Source organism: Muscardinus avellanarius (assembly GCF_963383645.1).
Source record: "Muscardinus avellanarius genome assembly, chromosome: 22".
NCBI classification, from domain to species: Eukaryota; Metazoa; Chordata; class Mammalia; order Rodentia; family Gliridae; genus Muscardinus; species Muscardinus avellanarius.
The window spans coordinates 16,738,146-16,762,998 of record NC_137808.1 but is presented as its reverse complement, the minus strand read 5'-3'; positions in this window follow the sequence as shown (position 1 = coordinate 16,762,998).

Below are 24,853 nucleotides of genomic sequence, written 5' to 3'. Positions count from 1 at the left end.
CTCATCACTGTGACTGCGTGGACGGCTGTAGTAGAGACAGCAGCGCTGATGGCGCCGGCGACATTAAACGTGCTGGAGTCCCGGTGGTGAGGGAAGAAGGCGCAGGGCGCGGCCCGCTGACCACAGAGCCCTCTGGGCCGGCGCTGCGCCCGTGTGTTTTCTGCCCTTCCTCTGCCCCCTCCTGTCTGGGAATGCCCGGCGGCTACACCTGCGTTTCAGATGGGCAAACTGAGGCTGGACTCAGAGATGGCCACGTGGACCAGGAGGAGGTGGCGGCGGCCCTTGGTGGCCTCTCCCAGGACCCCGAGGCCTCGCGGGGCGCCCGAGGGTGGGACCGTGTCCTTCCTGAATGCTATGGCTAGAGTTCTGACCCCCCGGGTTCTCTGAATTGCAAGGACGCTTAGCACGCACTTCCTCCGGCAAAATCCTACATAAATATTTTCCATGGAACACCCTCTCTGCTGCACTGGAGACAGGTTGTCACCCGCGCCCTACTGACATTTCCTTTTTAAAGAACATAACGTACATTCTTGGCCTGGACTCAAGCATTCTTACGTGTTGTTTTAAAGAAACCTATTTATGGCACCGAACAGGGCGGAGCACGCCTGTGGTCCCAACGTTTGGGAGGCTAAGACAGGAGGACGGCAGGTTCGAGGCCAGCCTCGGCCGTTTTTGTGAGCTCCTCGGCAACCTAACAAGACCCGCAGTAATTCTGCAGACTTAGCAAGCTGCTGGGGGCCTCACTCTGTTGCGGAGGCTGGACTTGAAACTGTGATCCTCCTGCCTCAGCCTCCCAAGAACCTACCGCTCATGGCGTTCTAAATGAACACGGACTAGCAGATCCCTAGGAACCAGAGACGAAAAGGTAACAGAGGTAGACAGAGTCCCGGCCTTCCCAGGAAGTCGCGGGGCAACTCAAGAGGCGGCTGTTTGGGGAGAGAAAAAATACTAAGGTCAACACAAAATTTCAAACCAAGAGCGCGGTGGGTAACATCTCTGGGGACGCACGAACACGTTCACCCCTAATGAACTAACAGAAGCCGATGATCCTGAAATGAATTCAGGGCTTAAAACTCTCTGTGGCCGAGCCTGGGAATGAATGGAGGTGTCTCTCCCACAAGCGTGGTAAAAAAAAAAATAAATAAAGCAGCCATAAGATGCGGGAAAGGAGACGACTGGGAGTACAGAGCCCGCAGACTGGGGGAAGATCTTTGCCAGCTACGGCTCAGATGGAGGACTGATGGCCAGACTGCTCACAGAACTCAAAACTGCAAAAATAATAATGATAATAATAAGTAGTAAATTAAATAAAAATAAATACATAAATAATAAAAATAAATAAATAAAACGGGCAACTTCTTCAAAAGAAAAAATACGAGTGGGCGATACATATATGCGAAAATGTCTGGTTGTCGTTAACAATCAGGGAAATGCAAATCAAAACTCCAGTGAGTCTACTACACCAAGACACACCTACCCACGATCCTAGCAGCAGAATTCACAATAGTCAAATTATGGAACCAGCCTAGGTGTCCGTCAGCAGATGGGTGGACAATGAAACCGGCAGATCCACACAATGGACTATTACGCTGCCATCAAGAAGGACAAAATGGCGTCATTTGTAGGAAAATGGATGGAGCTGGACAATATGATGCTGAGTGAGATCAGCCAGTGTCAAAGGATGACATGCTTTATCTCGTACGCTGAAGTCAGAACAAAAAGAGGAGGCGCAGGAAGTTCAGTCAAACGAGGGGGAGACCGTGGAGAGCGGGCGGGGCAGAGACGGGAACTGAGCGTGGGGAAGGAAACAGCTCCAACAAGGAGACGGCCACGCGAGGCCGCGCTGCCGACGCACGAGCACGGACGGGGAGGGAGGAGAGAGACTGCGTCCGAGGGGAAGACGAGGAGGAGGGGGAGGAGGGGGAGGAGGGAGAGGAGGAGGAGGAGGAAGAGGAGGAGGGAGAGGAGGAGGAGGAGGAAGAGGAGGAGGGAGAGGAGGAGGAGGGAGAGGAGGAGGAGGAGGAGGAAGAGGAGGAGGGAGAGGAGGAGGCAAAAGAGGAAGAAGAGGAGGGAGAGGAGGGAGAAGAGGAGGAGGGAGAGGAAGAGGAGGAAGATGAAGAGGAGGAGGCAGAAGAAGAAGAGGAGGAAGAGGGAAAGGGAGAGGAGGAAGAGGAGGAAGAGGAGGAGGGAGAAGAAGAGGAGGAGGAAGAAGAGGAGGAGGGGAAGAGCAGGAGGAGGAGGGGAAGGAAGAGGAGACAGAGGGAGAGGAAGAAGAGGGAGAGGAAGAGGAGGAAGAGGAAGAGGAGGAGGAAGAGGAGGAAGGAGAGGAAGAGGAGGGAGAGGGGGAGGAGGAGGAGGAGGGAGAGGAGGAGGGAGAGGAGGAGGAGGGAGAGGAAGAGGGAGAGGGGGAGGAGGAGGAGGAGGGAGAGGAGGAGGGAGAGGAGGAGGGAGAGGAGGAGGAGGGAGAGGAAGAGGAGGAAGGGGAAGAGGAGGAGGAAGAGGTGGAAGGAGAGGAAGAGGAGGGAGAGGAGGAGGAGGAGGAGGAGGGAGAGGAGGAGGGAGAGGGGTGGCAGCAGGCTGCCAAGCAGTGACACTCTGACACCACTCAGGAGTTTGAGCACCATTAAGTTAATCTGCTTGCCCTGTCACTATCCAGAGAAAGACAACACACCCTGTCACCCCAGTGCTCGGAGGCTGCGGCAGGAGGACTGTGGGTTCAAGGCCAGCTTCAGGCAACTCAGCAATTTAGCAACAGCCTGCTTTGAGATTAAGAAAACAAAGCCGGGCGTGGAGGCGCAGGCTCGTCATCCCAGCACTCGGGAGGCTGAGACGGGAGGGTCGCGGTTCGCGGACAGCCTCGGCTACTTAGCGAGGCCCTCCGCAACTCAGTGAGACCCTGTTTCAAAATAAAGAATAAAAAAAAATAGGGCAGGAGGTGTAGCTCGGAGGTCAAATGCCCCTGGGTTCCATCCCCAAACCTGCGAAAGAAAGAGAGAAAGAAAGAAAGAAAGAAAGAAAGAAAGAAAGAAAGAAAGAGAGAGAGAGAGAGAGAGAGAAAGAAAGAAAGAAAGAAAGAAAGAAAGAAAGAAAGAAAGAAAGAAAGAAAAATAGATGCCAGGCGTGGTGGCGCACACTTGTAATCCCAGCATTCGGGAGGCTGAGGCAGGAGGATCGGGGTTCAAGGCCAGCCTCAGCTACTTAGCGAGGCCCTCTGCAACTCAGTGAGACCCTGTTTCAAAATAAAGAATAAAATATAGGGCTGGGGGTGGAGCTCGGAGGCAGAATGTCCCTGGGTTCCATGCCCAGTACCACCAAAAAAAAAAAAGAAAGAAAAGAAAATGGAAAGGTCTGGAGGTGGGGCTAGAGGTAGAAGGCCCCTGGGCTCCATCCCCAGTACACAGAAGAGGGGGCGGGCGAGCGGCTTCGGGGGCAAGGCGCAGGGGCCGGTGGCGCCCTCTGTCCCTGGGGGCATCCCAAGCTGAGCTGTATCCCCAACTTCCTCCTAAGCCTCGCACGCCGCCGCGCCAGCCTTCCACGGCTGCCTCCCCTGCCTCCGCCTCCGTCCTCAGCTCCAGGGACGGGTCGACGTCGAGGCCACGGCCGCAGGCGCTCGCCAGCGCCCACTGACCATTATATCAGACGCCTCAGGTGGCTCCAGCGGCCCAGTCCAAGGTCTGGGTCGGTTTGATTTTTCCCAACGTTATGAATGTGCTTCTTTTCCTAACATGTTTTTGTTGGACAGAGTTGCAGGTCCCCGCCACGGCCTTCCTGACTCGACAGCAATATAATGTAGCTCCTTGAAAAGCCGAGCCCGGCGGGTTTTAAAGGCCTGACAGGCGTCCATCTGCACCCAGGAAGGAAAGGAGACCCGCCATGTCCTTCCAGGGCGGTGGTGGAGCGGGCGGGGAGGGCCGCAGCAGGCGACAGTTCGCAGACGCCCGCCCCGTCGGGGCAGACCTCTTGTACGCTTGGACTGTCCATTCCATTCTCTGGATTGCAGGCATATTTTTTTTTCTCCCTGAGAAAATAGAAGAAGCTGGTCGTTGAGACTTTTCATTTTTCTTTCCCCGACACATAAACACGAAGAAATGTCTCTAAAAAGTGCTGCTAAATCAGGGTGGCCCCGGGCGGCTCACACGTCCGAAGAAAACGACTTTTCCCATGGCAACAGCAGAGAGATAGGGCAGCTTCCTTCTTTGGGGCAAAGGGACACTGTTTATCTTGAAATCGAACCAAGTTTCCTCCACTTTCCTCCCATCCACAATCTCCCCACGGTTGGCAGCTCCCCCCGGGGGCCCGTGAGGACACGCGGCCACCTTTCCTGGGGGATGGGAGCTCTCGGTATTGCCCACAGGAACGTCAGCCCTGGGCGCTTGTAAATTGTACTTAAACGTGGGTACGCAAGTCCAATTTCTCAGCGCCCAGAGCCACCTAAGCCTTTGGTCCATAGCATGGTTTACATTTTACTTCAGTGGCACTAGGCCGTTGAATCTCTGACTCAAATAGACTGGGCGTTCACAGCCAGCTTAGCCCTCATCCCAGACTTGCACGCGATGACACGCACACAGGCGCAAATACCTAGACACTCACATCTATTGCCTGTAGCAGGCTCTGGGTCTGTGGAGAGAAAGACTGGAAATGGGGAATTCTGCTGCCCATCGGGTAACCAAATTTATTTATTTATTTATTTATTTATTTATTTATTTATTTATTTATTTATTTATTGGTCGTACTGAGGTTCCTGGGAGCCCTTCTACCTCCCGGCTATACTCCCAGACCTATATTATATTTTTTTATTTATTTGGAAACAGGGTCCCTTAAGCCAGCGCGGCTGACTACGAACCTGCGCGATCCTCCTGTCTCCGCCTCCCAAGTGCAGGGATTACAGGCATGTGCCACCACGCCCGGCTTTTATTTATTTATTTATTTATCTATCTATTTATTTATTTATTCATTCATTGCTATACCAGGGAGAGAACCCAGGAGCATTGTACCTCCAGCTACACCTCCAGCCCTATTCTTTAGTCTTTTTACATTTTTTGTTTTTTGGGGGTTTTTTTGTTGTTGTTTTTGGTTTTTTTTTGTCTGTGTGTGCGTGTGTGGTACTGAGGATGGAATCCAGGGGCTCTCTACCTCTGGGCTACACTCCCAGACCTATTTTTTATACTTTATTTGGAAACAGGGTCTCACTAGGTTGCTGAGAGCCTCACTAAGTAGCTGAGGCTGGCTTCGAACCTGCGCGATCCTCCTGTCTCAGCCTCCCAAGTGCTGGTATTATAAGCGTGTGCCACCACGCCCGGCTACCAAATATCTTTAAAAAACTAATTTGGAAATATTTTCTCAGCCAAGCGTGGTGGCGCATGCTTGTCATCCCAGCATTCGGGAGGTTGAAACCAGAGGATTGTGGTTTGTGGACAGCCTTAGCTACTTAGTGAGGCCCCGTTTCAAAATAAAAAATAAAAAATAGCCGAGTGTGGTGGCGCACGCTTGTCATCCCCGCGCTTGGGAGGTGGAGACATGAGGATCGCACAGGTTTGAAGCCAGCCTTGCTGGCTTAAGAGACCCTGTTTCCAAATAAAAATACGAAAAAAAAAAAATAAGTCTGGGAGTGTAGCCCAGAGGTAGAAGGGTTCCAGGAACCCCAGTACCACCAAAATAAATAAATAAATAAATAAATAAATAAATAAATAAATAAGAATAAAAAGTAAGGCAGGGGGTGCAGCTTGGAGGTTGAATGCCCCTGGGTTCCATCCCCAGACCCTCAAAAAAAAAAAAAAAACCGAAATATTTTCTCAATGTTCCTTTGTCTTTGCTATTAAAGGTCTCTCTACACCTTTCCTTTTGTCTCTGTCTGTCTGTCTGTCTCTCTCTCTCTATCTCTTTCTCTTCTTCCCTCCCTCCCTCCCTCTCTCTTTTTCTTGGTACAGGGAATTGAACTCAAGGGCCTTCTACCTCTGAGTTATACCTCAGACCTCCTTTTTATTTTTTATTTTGAAACAGGGTCTCACTAAGTGGCAGAGGCTGGCCTCAAACCTGTAATCCTCCTCCCTCAGCCTCCCAAATACTGGGATTACCGGCATGCGCCACCACGCCTGGCTTCTCTCCTCTCTTGACCCCCAAACTGCTCTTCAATTGAAGTGAACCCTTTCTATCAGAGGTTCCAGTTCAGCTATCTCACACGAAATGAAAGCTAGGTCGCTATCTGAGAAGATTCATTGAAATAAGATCGCTAGGCAGACGCCAATGACCATCATCCCTTCCGAGTCCCAGTTCCAGAGGGGTAGACACTGTGCCCACCCCTCCCACCCCATACACTTTACACATACACCTGGCGCCGCAGGTCCGTGGACCCTTTCCTCTTCCTGGAATGCCCTTCCCACGTCACCGACATGACGCCTTTAAGGTTCCCAAGACCCAGGTCTAGAATCCCCACTTCTGAGAAATCTCAGGGATTTTAGCCAAAAATCCTCGTTCAGAGGGAAAAGAGACAGCCCAGGGCCACCCACCCTGGCGTGGCCCTGGTCACAACCTGGGCTCTGTACTTACTGACACCTGCCTTTGCCTGTGATGCTATCCTCCGTTCTTACAGGGACTGTCTGCCCGTCTTCAGCGGCAGAGGCCACCTGGGCGCAGAGCCTGGACACGGTATATGCTCGGTGAGCTCTGCCACGCACCCAGGAGGGGCAGCAGGTGTCGTACACCAGGGGGCATCGCTGCCTTCCCTCTCGGAGCCGCGGGGCATACTGAGCGTATGTCTGGGCCCTTGAAAGGACTCTGAGCGCCACAAGGTTCACGAGGTCAGAGAAAATTTCCCTCTTGCAGCTTATCTTACTCGAAAATACTTGCTGCCCACCCTGTAGCGCCCTTCCCTAGGGGACAGAGATCCTACATTGAAGCCTGACTCTGGGACTTGCTTTGTCTGATGAGAAATAGAAAAGACGGGTGTCATTTGTGAAGCTCTGAGGACCCGCATGTGCTCACCCTATCTCTTTTCCCTCTACCCTATAAGCAGCCTCTCCTCTGTCCCTGAGTCCTAGAGTAAAGATGATATATAAATGTCGCCTTGGTGCACAGGCGAGGAGCAAGCCTGGATTTTTGCAAGGCACTGAGATCAGGGGCTATTTGTTACCTCAGCACTATTTAGCCTAAACTGACTAATGAACTCCATCCACCTGGTTCTTTTTCAATGTCCCAGTGTCAGAGAAAGGTATGAACATTCACCTAGTCATAGAAGAGATGGATCCGGAGTGCACTTCCCAAATCTCCCTGGAATGAAATGTCTCCACTCTCTCCACATCAGAAACGCCACCATCCTGGGTCAAGGCTCCATCCCTCTTTCCCTCAGTGTCAAAGAAGAAAGGTCCTCTCTCCCCTGAGCCCCACTAATTCAGCTACTCTGATCTCTCTTCTATGACCCCAGGTTAGCCTTTGTGATGTGGTTCTGAAGAGAAACCAGGGCATTCTGCATCTGAGCCACACCCCCAGCCCTATTTTACTTTATTTTTGCAGGTCTGGGAATGAAACCCAGGGGCATTCGGCCTCCGAGCTACAGCCCCTGTCCTATTTTTATTCTTTATTTTTTGAAACAGGGTCTCACCGAGTTACGCAGGTACTCACTAAGTAGCTGAGGCTGTATGCGAACCGCGATCCTCTGGTCTCAGCCTCCCGAATGCTGGGATTACAAGCGTGCGCCACCACGACCGGTTCCTATTTTACTTTTTATTTGGAAACACGTCTCGCTAGGTTGCTGAGGTCCTCGCTGAGTTGCTGAGGCTGGCCTCGAGCCTGTGATCCTTCTGTTTCAGCCTCCCAAGTACTGGGATTACGGGTCTGCACCATTCGCCCCGGCTCAGATGCCCTTATTAAGTATCTCCATGGGGCCGGGCGTGGTGGCGCACGCTTGTAATCCCCGCGCTTGGGAGGCGGAGACAGGAGGATCGCGCAGGTTCGAAGCCAGCCGCGCTGGCGTAAGAGACCCTGTTTCAGAAATATAAAATAGGTCTGGGAGTGTAGCCCGGAGGTAGAAGGGCTTCCAGGAACCCCAGTACCACCAAAAAAAAAAAAAAGTATCTCCATGGGAACATGCATTTCTATTTTATAATATTTCTCATAGCTGCACTGTGAGATTTAGTATTGGTCTATTTAATCAATCCCTCAGCTCCATCAGAGCTTCCGGGGAACAGGTACCACGTCAGGTCCAACCTCTCACCTAAACACCCAACACTTGCTAAAACACAGCAGATACTCAAATAACATTTGACAAGTCAAGGAGGGAACAAATAAAAGATTAAGACCTTTTCCGTTTTTACCCACGAGGGCTCCTTGGAAAAGCTGGAAAAATAGACTGGCTGCCTGTTTCCATTAAGCACGAGTACAAGATAACCCTCCGGCTCCCGTTTACTGGATGAGAAAACCCCAGACGCCACGGTAGCGCCATCTCTGTCGGTGCTTAGAGAGTAGAACCAACCACTTGCGAGCGCGGCCCTGCACGCTTGGGTCAGAGCTGCTCAGAACACACACCCTGGACCCCGAGCCAGGGGGGTCGGCGAGCCCCAGCACGCACGCGGCTCGGCCAGCGAAGCCGACGGCTGGTCTTCTGGAATGTGGGCCGATGGAGGCCAGAAACAGAGAATGGGCTCAGAGGCCCTCTCGACGACCGCCAGGGCTCTGGGGATCCCAGGGCTTTGGTTTGAGCTGCTTAATATAAACAGCCCAGGGCCTATGGTGAGACCCTGTTTCAAAATAAAGGATTAAAAATGGGGCTGGGGTGTAGCTCGTAGGTAGAATGCCCCTGGGTTCCATCCCCAGTACCACAAAAGAAAGGGGCACTTAACCCAAAGGAGCCCCAGATGGCCCCGGTAGGGAGCAGGCACGGTCCCTCTGCCTGTGTCTGGGGGTCCATAGAGACCCTCACTGCCGGGCGTGGTGGCGCACGCCTGTCATCCCAGCATCCGGGAGGCTGAGACAGGAGGATCACGGTTCACGGACAGACTCAGCTACTTAGTGAGGCCCTCTGCAACTCAGTGAGACCCTGTTTCAAAATAAAGAATAAAAAACAGGGCTGGAGGTGGAGCTCAAAGGTAGACTGCCCCTGGCTTCCATCCCCAGTACCAAAAAACAAAAAAAGAATTACACAGAAACCCTCAGATCAGTGTTCCCTTCCGGCAGGAGCCCGGGCATCTCAGGGCATCTCAGGCACTTGGCCTCCTGGGAGCCGGTCCAGATCGAAGAGGCTCACCCTGTGGTCCCGGTTAAACTGGGACAAAATCCAAGAGAGAGTTTGAATTCCAGGCCCACCAAGCCCCGGGGTGAGTCGAAAGACACAGGAGTGACGGCCCACGGGACCGTTCGGGTTCCTCGCAAGTCATTAAGTGGAGTGTCTCGTGATGGCCGCTCCCAGGCACCAGACATGTTTTGGAATCATTAAGTACAAAGATATCAAACAGATACAAATAAGTAAACCGCGAGGGAACGGAGTCAGGAGCACCACGTTTTTCCAAGGAAACCATCTTCATACCGACCGATCATGGCATACCGCGGTTCCCACGGGGGCTGGGAATCGAACCGCCCGTCCAGCCTTGGGGCCAGCGTGCCTAAGTGGGTGTGTCCCAACCGCACACTGGATTCTGGAACCTTCTAGGAGCAAGAGAAGGGGCGCACAGGTCACGGTGCCACAGAGCAGGAGGAGAGAGGAATCCTCCGGGGGCCTGGGAGGGTTAGAGAATCAAGGGAGAGAAGACCAGCTCAGAGGTGTCACGAGGCAGGCGCAGTGGCACAACCTGTAATCTCAGCACTGGGAGGCTGAGACAGGAGGATCGCAGGTTCATGGACAGCCTCAGGTACTTAGTGAGGTCCTCTGCAACTCAGACTCTGTTTCAAAATAAAGAATAAAAAGTAGGGCTGGGAGTGTAGCTTGGAAGTAGAATGCCCCTGGGTTCCATCCCCAGTACTGAAAAAAAAAAAAAAAAGCATACTGCAGCTGGGTGTGGTGACACACGCTTGTCATTGCAAACTTGGGAAGCTGAGACAGGAGGATCGCAAGTTTGCGGCCAGCCTCAGCTACTTAAAGAGACCCTGTTTCAAACTAAAGAATAAAAAATAGGGCTGGGGCATAGCTCGGAGGTAGAATGTCCCTGGGTTCCAATCCCAGTACTGCCAGAAAGAAGAAAGAAAGAAAGAAAGAAAGAAAGAAAGAAAGAAAGAAAGAAAGAAAGAAAGAAAGAAAGAAAGGAAGGAAGGAAGGAAGGAAGGAAGGAAGAAGGAGGGAGGGAGGGAGGGAGGGAGGGAAGGAAGGAAGGAGAGCTAGGCATGGTGGCTCACTCCTCTCAGTACTTGGGAGTCTGAGGCAGGAAGATCACAGGTACAAATCCAGCTCCAACAACTTAGCAAGACCCTATTTCAAAATAAAAACTAAGCCAGGCGTGGTGGCGCACGCTTGGAATCCCCGCGCTTGGGAGGCGGAGACAGGAGGATCCCGCAGGTTCGAAGCCAGCCGCGCTGGCTTAAGAGACTCTGTTTCCAAATAAAAATATAAAAAATAGGTCTGAGAGTGTAGCCCAGAGGTAGAAGGGCTTCCAGAAACCCCAGTACCACCAAAAATTAAAAAAAAAAACTAAACAGTAGGGTCAGGAGTGTAGCCTGGAGGTAGAATAGCTCTGGGTCCCAATACCAAAAATAAATAAATAAAAAAGGCAGGGAAGAAAATCTATCATTTTACATATGAGAACATGAAGCCCAAAGATGTGGGGGACCGATGGGCTACTCTGAACCCACTCATGGAACAGCAGGACCCAGGGTTGGCCCGCACGCAGGTCCACACACCCCGCAGCTGGCATCTGAATTTACACTCAGTGGAAAGTGCAGTGGAGCAAATGTCCTAGGGCCTTCACCTCTAGGACACTCAGGTATCCCCACTGATAAAATGTAGATGTTAATTCCCTCTTAGAGTGGTAACGTGAACATATAAAGAATCTGATAGAAGCCGGGCGTGGTGGCGCACGCTTGTAATCCCCGCGCTTGGGAGGCAGAGACAGGAGGATCAAAGCCAGCCTCAGCTACTTAGTGAGGCTCTCAGCAACGTATTGAGACCCTGTTTCCAAATAAAATATAAAATAGGTCTGGTAGTATAGCTCGGAGGTAGAAAGCCACTGGGTTCCACCCCCAGTACGACCAAAAAATAATAATAATAATAATAATCTGATAGGTCGGGTCCTCCCTTTCCCCATGGGACCCCGCAGCGGGAACAGGAGGCGGAACGCCAGAAGCCAGAGCGGAGATATGGCGAGACCCAGGTGTCTCAAGACTCCAGACATTGCAGACAGACTCCAGGCATCGTGAGACTCCAGATGTCGCGAGAGAATTCACATTCTCACACTGCCAGCCACCCCCAGACCGCCCCCTCCTCTGCTTAAACATCAGTACTTCCGCTCTGCCGCGTGACTCTGCTGACCGCGAGGCTCATGGGTCCCTCCCCCACAGTCGGCAGACTCGCCCAAAGCACCCGTTGATTAGGCTGATTAAAGCCTCTTTTAATAACCTAGTTGACGTTCGCCTCCTTCGCGACTCCCCAGCCCAGTTTCAACGTTAAAGAATCCCTTTGCAAAAGTTAGTGAAATACGCTGGGCTTGATTACATGCCTGTAATCTTAGAACTTTGGAGGCTGAAACAGGAGGATCGCAGGATCAAGGCAGCCTTAGGAACTTAGCAAGGCTTTGTTTCAAATAAAATAATAAGCCAGGCGTGGTGGCGCGCGTTTCTAATCCCAGTATTTGGGAAGTGGAGAAAGGAGGATCGTGGTTCACTGTCGGCCTCAGCTACTTAGGCCCCTTTGCAACTCAGTGAGACCCTGTTTTAAAAAATAAAGAATAGCCGGGCGTGGTGGCGCACGCTTGTAATCCCCGCGCTTGGGAGGCGGAGACAGGAGGATCACGCAGGTTCGAAGCCAGCCGCGCGCGCTGGCTTAGGAGACCCTGTTTCCAAATAAAAATGTAAAAATAGGTCTGGGAGTGTAGCCCGGAGGTAGAAGGTCTTCCAGGAACCCCAGTACCACCAATAAATAAAGAAAGAAAGAAATAATAAAGAATAAAAAATAGGGCTGAAGGTGTAGCTCAAAGTTAGAATGCCCCTGGGCTCCATTCCCCAGTACTGCAAATAAATAAATAAATAAATAAATAAATAAATAAATAAATAAATAGGGCTGGGATGTAGAATCCCCAGGAAAATTAGTAAGTTCAAGCAATACAATGGGAAAAAGAGGGTAAAAGAAACAGCTCATTCACAAAAGAAGAATATAGCACCAAATATGTGCTTAATGGCATAGTCAAAGCTGGGTAGGGTGTTGCACGCCTGTAATCCCAGTATTTAGGAGGCTAAGACAGAAGTATCGCAGCCTCGAGGCCAGCCTCTGCAGTCTCAGGAAACCATTTAAAAATCGGGAGTATAAACTGGGCGTGGTGGCACATACTTGTAATCCTAGTACTTGGGAGGCTAAGCCAGGAGGATCCGGGTGATCAGCCAGCCTCAGCTACTTAGAGAGGCCCTTTGCAATTTAGCTAGACACTGTTTCCAAGTAAAGAATAAAAAATAGGCTGGGGGTGTAGCTCAGAGATAGAACGCCCCTGGGTTCCATCTCTAGTACAAAAAAAAAAAAAAAAAAAAAAAAAAAAAAAACATCAAAAACCAAACCTAGGGGTGCAGCCTGGAGGTAAAACACTTCTGGGTTTAATTCCCAGTAGAAAGGATGGAAAAGAGAGAAAAAGAAAAGCAAACCCTTTCCCCAGCCTCCCCCTCCCTGCGGCTACACCTACCGTGAGAACGGTTTCTCCTCACCCACTCGTGGGGCTGGCGTGTTTAAAGGCCAAGAGCTCCGTCTCCTCCCTCCTCCCCAGAGCCGTGGAGGCTGGCTGACAGCCCTGTTGGCCAGGCCTGGCCGCTGGCTCACCGGCAGGCTCCAGAAGCGAGTCGCCAGCCCTAAGAACAGGGCCCTGTTTCCCTTGGCAAATTGGCAAAGGCAGCGATATTTTGATATAAGAAGGTAAACAGCGGGCAGAGGGGATTAAGGGCCCAGTACAGGCCAGCGTTTGTACAGAAAGATGGGAGAAGAAGGGGTCCTCAGTCCTTCCCTTTCTGGGAAGAGGAGGCCAGCTGAGCCCATAAGCACCTCAGAGCAGAGTAGGGCAGAGAGGGCTTATGGACGTAGGCCCCTCCATTTGTACCCATAAAATAGAGGAAACCCCACAGCACAGGGGGCCGGGTAGGTGAGTACCTGATCAAGAAATCGGGACATGCCCAGCATGGTGCCACACGCTTGTAATCCCGGCATTCGGGAGGCTGAGACAGGAGGAGGGCGGTTCGCAGCCAGCCTCAGCTACTGAGTTAGTGAGACCCTGTTTCAAAATAAAGAATAAAAAATAGGGATAGGGGTGCAGCTCAGAAGGAGAATACCCCCGGGCTCAATCCCTAATAGCAAAAAAACAGAAAGGAAAAGAAAAATTGGGCATGGTGGAATTGCATTGTAGGTTTGAGGCCAGCCTCAGCAAGTAAGTGAGACTCAACAAGTTGGTGAGAACCTGTTTTAAAACAAAATAAGTAAATAAAATGGGGCAGGGGGTGTAGCTTAGAGGTAGAATGCTTTCTGGGTTTAATGAGGGGGGGAGGAAGAGAGAGAGAGAGAGAGAGAGAGAGAGAGAGAGAGAGAGAGAGAGAGAAGAACCAGGCATGATGGCCCACTTCTATAAGCCCAGTAACAGACTGGAGAATTACAGGTTCGAGGCCAGCCTCAGCAAGGTTTTCAGCAACTTACTGAGGCCCTGTTTCAAAGCAAAAAATAAAATAGGACTGGGGGTGTTGCTCAGAGGCAGAATGCTACTGGATTCAACCCCTGGTACTCCCACCCTAAAAAGAAAAGAAAAGAATAGCCATCCATGTCTTACGTTAAAGCACTCTCTGGCACATCCTGGACCTTGGCCCGGAGCTGGGGAAGAGGCGGATGAACTCTGAGACCGAAGCCCGAGGTTCGCACAGCTTGAGCGACAGCTCGGAGGATCTCTGGGTTCCCGGGAAAGCACGAGACACTGAAAGATGGCGAGCGCTCTTCCGGAATCCGCAAGGATCCCCCCAACACACACACACCTTCCTCCAGACCTGGGCTCCTGTGCGTGGCATGCCTGAATTCAGGCTGGGGCATGTAGTTTTGTTTTGTTTTGTTTTTCCCAGCACTGGGGATGAAACCCAGGGGCATACTACTTCCAAGCTACACCCCCAGCTCTGTTTTTGACTCTTTATTTTGAAATAGGGTCTCCCTAAGCTGTAGAGGACCTCACTAAGTAGCTACTGTTACGGTGAAACCATTCCGCGCCCCCGTTGGGCCCCGAAACTGTAACAGTGACCTGCAGCTGTGGCTTCTTGTTCTTAGCTATTTGTAGGAAACAACAGCCAGAACTCCTTTCTCCTAGAAGCTTAAGCGATTTTGTTAGTACAAAGACGGAAAGACAGGAGTAGATTAAGCGCTGCGTTAAAGGAATAAATCCAGCGAAGTAACTTCAAAATTAGTCACTAAGTTTTTGGACACGGACCGGTTTTATACCAATAATCTTCTGACCGACCAGCTCCGCCCCTTCTTGGGGCAGGCCTGTTGATGTGGGGATTCCTTCCCGTAGACCCGCCCTGTCTCTGGTTACGGGCCCCAAGCCCTTTGTTATCCCCCCAAATGTGTTCATTGATGATGGAGTCTGGGATCTCCTGAAGGCCCGTGGCATCCCCCCACATCCTTCAGGAATTTTGCTTGTGTTTCAAATGTAACAGCCGGGCACGCTTGTCATCCCCGCGCTGGGGAGGCGGAGACAGGAGGATGGCGCAGGTTCGAAGCCAGCCACGCGCGCTGGCTTAGGAGACCCTGTTTCCAAACAAAAATGTAAAAATAGGTCTGGGAGTGCAGCCCGGAGGTAGAAGGGCTTCCAGGAACCCCAGTGCCACCAAAAAAATAAATAAATAAAATAAAATGTAACAGACCCTGGGCTTCCTCTGTTTTCTTGCTCATCACCCTTGGTGCCTGGGACTCTGCAGGGTCTCTTCCCTGTGTGAATGCCTGCCCACACCCAGGCTCTGCTTTCTAATACCAAGGCTATTTTTAAATACATTTTGAAGCCTTTTTCCCAATACCAGCACAGCTGAGGCTGGCTGTGAACCCACGAGCCTCCTGTCTCAGCCTCCAAGTACCGGGATGACGCGTGTGTGCCGGCACAAGCAGAGATTTTTAAGAGTTTGTCCCACACCCTGACGGGAAGCCAGTCCCTAGGAAGGCAAAGAGCTGTGTGTGTTTCTTCCATGGCGACACGCCACTGTCTATGACCGGGTGACCCGTGCCAGGCACTTGGAGCGTGTTGGTGGAGCAGACGGATGACCCCACCCGGAGCCGGCAGATCTTTGGCTTTGAGAGACCCGAGGACCTCACCCAACAGGTGACAGAGGTGGCTGGACCCAGGGGCATCTTACCTCTGAGCTACACTCCCAGCCCCATTTTAGTTTCTTATCTTAAAACAGAGTCTTACTCGGTTGCTGAGAGCCTCACTGAGTTGCCGAGGTTGGCCTCAAACCTGCAATCCTCCTGCTTCAGCCTCCCAAGTACAGGGATTACAGGCGTGCACCACCAGGTCTGGCTCCATCTTTGGGTAGTGTGTGTGTGTGTGTGTGTGTGTGTGTGTGTGTGTTACCGGGGATGAAACCCAGAAGCATTCTACCTCTGAGCTACAACTCCAGCCCTATATTTTTATCCTTTATTTTGAAACAGGGTCTCACTGAGTTGCAGAGGGCCTCGCTAAGTAGCTGAGGCTGGCCTTGAACCCCGATCCTCCTGTCTCAGCCTCCCAAATGCTGGGATGACAAGTGTGCGCCACTGCGCCCGGATGCATCTTTGGGTATTTATCTGCATCGAGTTAAGGACTGTCCTCCAGAATTCTCTTAACAACACCACTGCTATTCTAATACAAGTCCCTGGATTTTTGATCAGACAGAACAACCCTGAATTGACCCCTGAGCCCCTACAGAAAAACCAAATGTGGAAAGTGTTCAGACCCAGCACCCTCCGGAGTCAGCCGGCCAGGGGGAAGGGACCGATGGGTCACAGGTCTGGAGAGCTGCGCATAGCCCTGATTGGCCGGCTGAGTCACGTGGCGGATCAGAGGCACCAATATTTATAGGCACGCCGATTCTCCCGCGACATCCAGAATCTCGCGATGTTTGGAGTCTCTGGGCACCTGGAATCTTGTCCCTTCCCCACGGCCGGCTGACTCTCCAGAGGGTACTGGGATTGGGGCCGAATAAAGCAGCGGTCTCTGATAACCCGGTTGGTATTTTTACCTCCCTCCTGAAACCCCGAACTCTATTTTCAACTGTTCAGAAAGCCTTTGGGGGGGGGGGTGTCCCAGGCTAGATCTATAAAAGGCTTCTGCACAGTGTGACCTCCGACCTTCCCGTGTTGTTGATATTAAAGTCTAATTGTGTCGCTGTCGTCCCCAAGGTCAACGGAGCTTCACGGAGAAATGTTTGGGTGCACAGACTCGGTTTTTGCTCCAAGTAGGGACAGAGGGCCGGAATAGTGTGTTTTCTGTCCGTTTCCTTTTAAAGGGCCCCCGATGAGCTAACGGAGTGGACAGCCCCAAGTACTACCACTGGTCAAACGTCAAAAATAGTCCCTGGCATCCGATCAATACTTCCTTCTCTGGTGGAATTGCACTCCGAGAAAAATGCTAAGAATTAGAGTTCAGTGAAGGCCCGGAGCCTGAGACTACGGGCCAAGAAAGGGGCGAAGGAGAAGAGGCATAAAGAGAGGATGGACGGATGGACGGACAGACGGACAGACGGTGACTGCTACTCTCAGCACCCGGCAGGCCCCAGTGCGGAGTTAAAAGTTCAAATACCCAGGCCGGGCGTGGTGGCGCACGCTTGTCATCCCCGCGCTGGGGAGGCGGAGACAGGAGGATCCTGCTGGTTCGGAGCCAGCCTCCCTAGCTTAAGAGACCCTGTTTCCACATAAAAAAAAAAAAAGTTAAAAAATAGGTCTGGGAGTGTAGCCCGTGGGAGTGTATCCCGGAGGTAGAAGGGCTTCTGGGAACCCCAGTACCACCAAAAAAAATAAGTTCAAATACCCAGCCAGGCCTGGTGGCGCACGCTTATAAACCCAGCATTCATTCAGGAGGCTGAGACTGGAGGATCTTGGTTCTGCAGACAGCCTCAGTGAGACCCTGTTTCAAAATAAAGAATAAAAAACAGGGCAGGGGGTATAGCTTGGAGGTCAAATGCCCCTGGGTTCCAGCCCCAGACCCACACACACAAAAAAAAGTTCAAATACCTAATCTCAAGGAGCCTTTCAGCAGCCCTGAGAGAAAAGTCTCATTTTTTCATTTTCCAGAGGAGAAAACTGTCCCAAGTCACATAAGTTAAGCTACGACCAGGCAAACGCCTGTGTTCTAGTTTTGTTTCCTTTTCTTTTACCAGGGATTGAACCCAGGAGCATTCTGCCTCTGAACTACACCCGCAGCCCTTTGTGTTTTTTATTTGGAACAGGGGCTTGCTAAATTGCCGAGGCCGGCCTCAAGCCTGCAGTTCTCCTGTCTCGGCCTCCCAAGTACTGGTCTGACAGAGATACACGAAGGCCTACATTTTTTTTTTTCAGTATTGGGGATAGAACTCAGGGGCATTCCACCTCCAAGCTACACCCCCAGCCCTATTTTTTGTTCTTAATTTGGAAACAGGGGCTCACTGAGTTGCAAAGGGCCTCACTAAGTAGTTGAGGCTGTCCTCAAACCGTGATCCTCCGGTGTCAGCTGATCCTGCCGGTCCTGAGCAAGAGGGCCGGTGGGAGATGGAAGTCGCCTGGCACGCTGGCAGAGCACGGCCTCCTGTGACCCAGTCCGGGCAGCGGTCTCTGTTGCCCTTGGCAGGGAGATGTCTTTGAGCTTGGCGGCTGGTTTAGGAAGGAAAAGACCCTGAGGACTAATGCCCCGCCCGGCTGTCACAGGGAGGGACCTGGCTGCCGGATGCCGCCTGCCCTTTGCCATCACAGCCAGCCCGACTTGGGCTCCTCCCGGGCACACGGGGTCGGGGAGCTCGGGAGGTGACCCCCCAGGGACCTTGCTGCTTTTCATGTGGTCCAGAGACCAGCGCTGAACCTGGGCTTCACCCAAGCCTGCAGCCTGGCCGGCTCCTAGACATTACTTTACTTTTTTTTTTTTTTTTTTTTTTTTTGTGGTGGTACTGGGGTTCCTAGAAGCCCTTCCACCTCCGGGCTACACTCCCAGACCTATTTTTACATTTTTATTTGGAAACAGGGTCTCCTAAGCCAGCGCACGCGGCTGGCTTCGAACCTGCGCGATCCTCCTGTCTCTGCCTCCCAAGCGCGGGGATGACAAGCGTGCGCCACCACGCCCGGCCTACTTATTTATTTTCTTGTCCTGGGGATTAAACGGATTCTACCTCTGAGCAACATCCCCCAAATATGTTTTGGTCTTTTCTGTGGTTCTGGCGAGGAAATCCAGGGGCATTTGACCTCCGAGCTAAACCCCCATCCTTATTTTTAATTCTTTATTTGGAAACAGGGTCTCACTGAGTTGCAAAAGGCCTAAGTACCTGAGGCTGGCTGCGAACCGCGATCTTCCAGTCTCAGCCTCCTGAATGCCAGGATTACAAGCATGCACCACCACGCCAGGCTCTAGTCTTATTATTATTTTTTAATTTATTTTTATTGGTGCATTGTAATCATACATCACATTGGAATATAAGACTTGAGAGGATATACAAGCACACATCATGCAATCAGCCCTCATCCAGTCCCCATCCCATTCCCTCCCACTCCCTCGATTCCATGCTTGTTTGGTGATTAACTTTGATACAGATGTTTATGTACCTCCTGCTTTTTAAAGAGGCTCCATCCTCCCCTATTCCATACCCTCTGATTGGTCACCTTAGTTGCTTCACTATAGGGCCCTTTCTATAGCTCAACCACTTCCTGTTGCCCCTTTCCTCCTAGTTATTGCTGATTAGGGGGAGCATCTGGTTTTAATTTTATGCGATATTTCTCTGTGCATGCCACATTGCAAATACAGATCCCACTCTTGACGGCCCCAGTTGTGGCCTGGCTACCCAGTGGACTGATCAGACCTCGCTGGCTCAAGCAGCGGCCTTGCCTTATGGGAGGCCCCGGTTCTGGCCTCACTGGCCCCGACACCGGCCTAACCCCTCAGCTGGCTCTGATCCCGGCCTCGGAGGCCCCAGCACTGCCCTTCCTCACGGCAGGCTCCGATGTTAGCCGATGGCCCCGGCATCGGCCTAACCCCTCGGCAGGCTCCGACCCAGGCCTCGGAGGCCTCAGTAGCAGCCTTGCCTCACGGAAGGCTCCGATGCCTGCCAGTGGCCCCAGCACCGGCCTAACCTCTCAGCAGGCTCTGATCCCAGCCTTGGAGGCCCCAGCACCGGCCTTGCCTCACGGCAGGCTCCGATCCCAGCCTCGCTGGCCCCAGCACCGGCCTAACCCCTCAGCAGGCTCTGATCCCAGCCTCAGAGACCCCAGCACCGGCCTAACCTCGCGACAGGCTCTGATCCCAGCCTCGCTGGCCCCAGCACCAGCCTGACCCCTTGGCAGGCTCCGATCCCGACCTCGGAGGCCCCAGCACCAGCCTTGCCTCACAGCGGGCTCCGATCCCAGCCTCACTGGCCCCAGCACTGGCCTAACCCCTCGGCAGGCTCCGATCCCGGCCTCAGAGACCTCAATAGCGGCCTTGCCTCACAAAAGGCTCCGATGCCAGCCAGTGGCCCTGGCACCGGCCTAACCTCTCAGTAGGCTCTGATCCCGGCCTCAGAGACCCCAGCACCGGCCTTGCCTCGCGGCAGGCTCCGATCCCAGCCTCGCTGGCCCCAGCACCGACCTAACCCCTCGGCAGGCTCCAATCCTGGCCTCGGAGGCCTCAATAACAGCCTTTCCTCATGGAAGGCTCTGATGCCAGCCATTGGCCCCGGCACTGGCCTAACCCCTCGGCAGGCTCCGATCCCGTCCTCGGAGGCCCCAGCACCGGCCTTGCCTCACGGCAGGCTCCGATCCCAGCCTCGCTGGCCCCAGCACCGGCCTAATCCCTTGGCAGGCTTCGATCCCAGCCTCGCTGGCCCCAGCACTGGCCTAACCCCTCGGCAGGCTCCGATCCCAGCCTCGGAGGCCCCAGCACCGGCCTTACCTCACGGCAGGCTCCGATCCCAGCCTCGCTGGCCCCAGTACCGGCCTAACCCCTCGGCGGGCTCCGATTCCGGCCTCAGAGGGCTCAATAGCGGCCTTGCCACACAGAAGGCTCCGATGCCGACCAGTGGCCCCGGCACTGGCCTAACCCCTCAGCAGGCTCTGATCCCGGCCTCGGAGGCCCCAGCACCAGCCTTGCCTCACGGCAGGCTTTGATCTCGGCCTTGCTGGTCCCAGCACCGGCCTAACCCCTTGGCAGGCTCTGATCCCGGCCTCGGAGGCCTCAATAATGGCCTTGCCTCACGGAAGGCTCCAATGCCAGCCGTTGGCCCCAGCCTAACCCCTCGGCAGACTCCAATCCCGGCCTCGGAGGCTCCAGCACCGACCTTGCCTCACGGCAGGCTCTGATCCCAGCTTTGCTGAGTCCGTCGCAGGCCTCACACCTCGGCAGGCTCTAATCCGAGCACCCTCTTCACCCAACTATCTGTCCCACATTCTCGAGGGTGCGTGGTGGTAGCATTCTGCCTCTGGGCTCATTACTTCAAAGGTTCCAGGTGTAATGCATCAGATCTCTGCCTCCTCTGAGTACTGGCCACTGCCATTGCTACTGCCTCCACCATTTCAAATCTTTCCCAAGCTCTCTTTTCACTCTGAATGTTGTCCAGTTTTCCTAAGCATGCGCAATGGTAGCATTCAACCTTTGGTGTAATTTCTCCAAAAAAAAAAAAAAATAAGGTTGGTAGGCTCCGATTTCTGCTCCTCCTGAATACAATTCTCCACCGCCAACGCGGAGACCGCTTTCAGCACCGCCTTTCTCCTTGGCCTCCGCTAAAGTCTCTCTCCTTACAGGTGATGTCCAAGATTCTTAACAATGTAGAGAAGAAGCAGTCCTCCTTAGCGGGGAATTTTTCCAATAATTCCTGTTCATTTGGATAAGTTTTGTCTGCATCTCCAGTATCCTGGCATCCGCCACCTCCTTGATCCCTCTCCGATATTTTCCTTTTTCTTTTTATTTTCCTTTTTTACAGGGTCCTTCCAGGTGGAGAGGGGGGTCGCCTAGGGGCGCCCCACCAGCGCCTGCCCACCCGCCCAGGGCCGGGGCCCAGGGGCCCAGACCACGGGGTCCTTCCGGTGGAGAGGGGGGTCGCCTAGGGGCGCCCCTAGTCTTATTATTTTGAAACAGGGTCTTGCTAAGTTGCTGAGGCTGGCCTCCGACCTGTGATCCTCCTGTCTCAGCCTCCCAAGTACTGGGCTTATAGGCGCACGCCACCACACCCAGCAATACTGTACCATTTTTAAACTCCATCTTCCATACGCCTGCTGGACGGAAGAGGGTCAGAGAAATTTCCCTGGAGAAGGCATGGAAAATAACCCCAGCTGATTCGTGCTCCTGCTACTTCTCAAAAAAGGACTTGGGGTGGCTTATCAGTAGGCCAGGGGACTGCTCAGGAGGAGAGGGTACGTTTTAGGGAAACTGCACTGTGCCTTAATCATGAGCATCCCTGTGCACCCGTGGGGCAGGACAGAGACTAAGACCTCACCGCCGTGCTCACTCTGGTTTTCTTCCAAAATTAGATTTTTTTCTGGAAGGAAAGGCACATGTCTCCTCTGACTAAGTTGTTGGAAACGAAACTGCTCCAGCCCTCTTTGGTCCTCTGTTTGTGTGTGTGTGTGTAGCACTGGGAATTGAACCTAGGGACATTCTACCTCTGAGTGGCACCCCCAGTCCTATTATATTTTTTATTTAAAAACAGGGTCTCTGGCTGGGCGTGGTGGCGCACGCTTGTCATCCCCGCGCTTGGGAGGCGGAGACGGGAGGATCGCGCAGGTTCGAGGCCAGCCGCGCTGGCTTAAGAGACCCTGTTTCCCAATAAAAAGTATAAAATAGGTCTGGGAGTGTAGCCCGGAGGTAGACGGGCTTCCAGGAACCCCAGTACCACCAAAAAATAAAAATAAAAAATAAATAAATAAAACCTTCACTATGGCTTATTTGGTCCCAAAAAAAGTCCAGCCGCTCTCTCCCGCTCTGACCCCATCTGGTTCTTTTAAGTACGCACCTGCCTCAGGGCCGTGATCCTTGTGCTTCCTGTGACTGGCATACGGCTACTCTTAGCCTCGTTCTCAGAAAGATAGAAAGAAAAAGAAAGACCTGGGCGTGGTGGCGCGTGCTCGTAATCCCAGCATTGGGGAGGCTGAGACGGGAGGTTGGCGGTCCGAGGCCAGCCTCGGCTATTTAGTGAGGCCCTTGGCAACTTAGTGAGACCCTGTTTCAAAATAAAGAATCAAAAATAGGGCTGGGGGTGTCGCTCTGAGGTGGAATGCCCCTGGGTTCCATCCCTAGTACCACAAAAAGAAAGGGAGGAAGGAAGGAATGAACGAACAAACGAAGGAAGTTGTATTTTCTCAAGAGCTGAGTAAATAAGATGGTAGTAAAAGTAGAAATAGCTTCATGTGTAGAAATTTATTGCAATTATTGACCTAGCTGAGCGTATACATAGAAGTTCTCTATACCTGGATAAACACATCGGTAGTAATCACGTGAACACAGACAGTGGGTGGGTCTGGGGAACTAACCCCACCAGTTCTGTTTGTCCAGGGCGTCTCCCTTAGCATTTCCCTCCTGCATCTCGTTACCATGACCACAAAATACCTGCCGGCCACGACTCAGAGGAAGACAGATGTGCTTGTTACTCAGGGCTCTGGGCGTTCAGAGGTTCCAGTCCACGTTGGGCCGGCGAAGTCTGCGGAGATCAGGGCGTGGCGTGGGAAGAGAGAAGAGAAAGGGGGCTCTGCGCTCACATCAGAGGCCAGGAAGGGAGAGAGAAAAGGAAACGCGCCGTCTATAGTCCCAAGGCCACACCCTGGGACCCCTCCCTAGCAGCCAAGCCCGCCCCCAGCATGGCTGCTTGTGCGGTCTGGGGGACATCGTAGATCCTGACCATAGCACGCTTAGACCCCAATAAACCGGGACAGCTGGTCGACCTCACGATAACTAAAAGGCATGTGCTGATACTTGAGGGACCCAGGGGAAAGGGACAGAGCAGAAGCCATGTGGTGTCTAAAAATATCAAAAGTCATAAATCAAGCTCATGTGGTACAGAATAAAAATATGCTCTACCCTCCTACCATACCACAAGTGTTCAAAACAACCTGGTCAGGCTTAAATTTTACACTCTTCCAGGCCTGGTGGCATATACCTATAGTCTCAGTACTCGGGAGGTTGAGACTGGAGGATGACAGGCTCGAGGCCAGCCTCATCTACTTGGCTAGACCCTGATTCAAAATAAAAAAAGTAAGCCGGGCGTGGTGGGCACGCTTGTCATCCCCGCGCTTGGGAGGCGGAGACAGGAGGATCGCACAGGTTCAAAGCCAGCCGCGCGCACTGGCTTAAGAGACCCTGTTTCCAAATAAAAATATAAAATAGGTCTGGGAGTGTATACCAGGGGTAGAAGGGCTTCCAGTACCACCAAAGAATAAAATAAAATAAAATAAATAAAAAGTAAGCGGGGCGTGGTGGCGCACGCTTGCAATCCCACCATTCGGGAGGCTGAGACAGGAGGCTCTGGGTTTTCAGACAGCCTCAGCTACTTAGTGAGGCCCTTTGCAACTCAGTGAGACCCTGTTTCAAAATAAAGAATAAAAATAGGGCTGGGGGTGTCACTCAGAGGTAGAAATGCCCTGAGTTCCATCTCCAGTACTGAAAAAAAAAAAAAAAAAAAAAAAAAAAAATATATATATATATATATATATATATATGAAAGAAAGAAAGAATAAAAGTAGGGCTGGGGGTGTGGCTCAGAGGTAGAATGCCCCTAGGTTCTATCACCAGTACTGCAAAAAAGTAAATAAGTCAGGCGTGGTGGCGCACGCTTGTAATCCCCGCGCTTGGGAGGCTGAGACAGGAGGATGGCGCGGGTTCGAAGCCAGCCTCAGCTACTTAGTGAGGCTCTCAGCAACTTAGTGAGACCGTGTTTCCAAATAAAATATAAAATAGGTCTGGGAGGATAGCCCAGAGGTAGAAAGCGCCTGGGTTCCACCCCCAGTACCACCAAAAAAAAAATTAAATCAATCAATCAATCAATCAAATTGGGCTGAGGGTAGAGCTCAGAGGTAGGAAGTCCCAGGACCCCTCCCAAAAGAGAGAGGAGAGAGACGTGGTGCTGGGAGTACTCTGAGTGGGCCTCTGAGGCGGTGTGTCCCGGGTCCCGCAAGGACAGAGTTTTACAGGCGACAGAGATGCTGGGTAGAGAAAGCGCTTTGGGGACAGAGCCGTGCGGGGACTAAGCCTGCGGCAACCGCAGAAAGACCAAGAACCGAGAGGCAGGCGGCGAACGGTGCCCGCCAGCAGAGGACCGCCGCACACTGGCGGGGACACCGAGCGCACTCAGGGTCACAGGGACCCACCTGAGTCGCCTCGGCCGCCCGGAGCATCTCAGATGACAGCGGGCAAGCCAGAACAGCCCAGTCACCGCCAGCTTCAGCCGCTGTCTGACGCTGGGCCCCCTTCTGTGAGATGAATCACTCTAAATCAAGCAGGGAGAGTTCCAGATTAGCTCAAAAGGTTCCCACATTTGGACGGCAGCTACACATTTCTGACTCTGGACAGGAGTTAGGGGGCAAATAGAAGGCCGA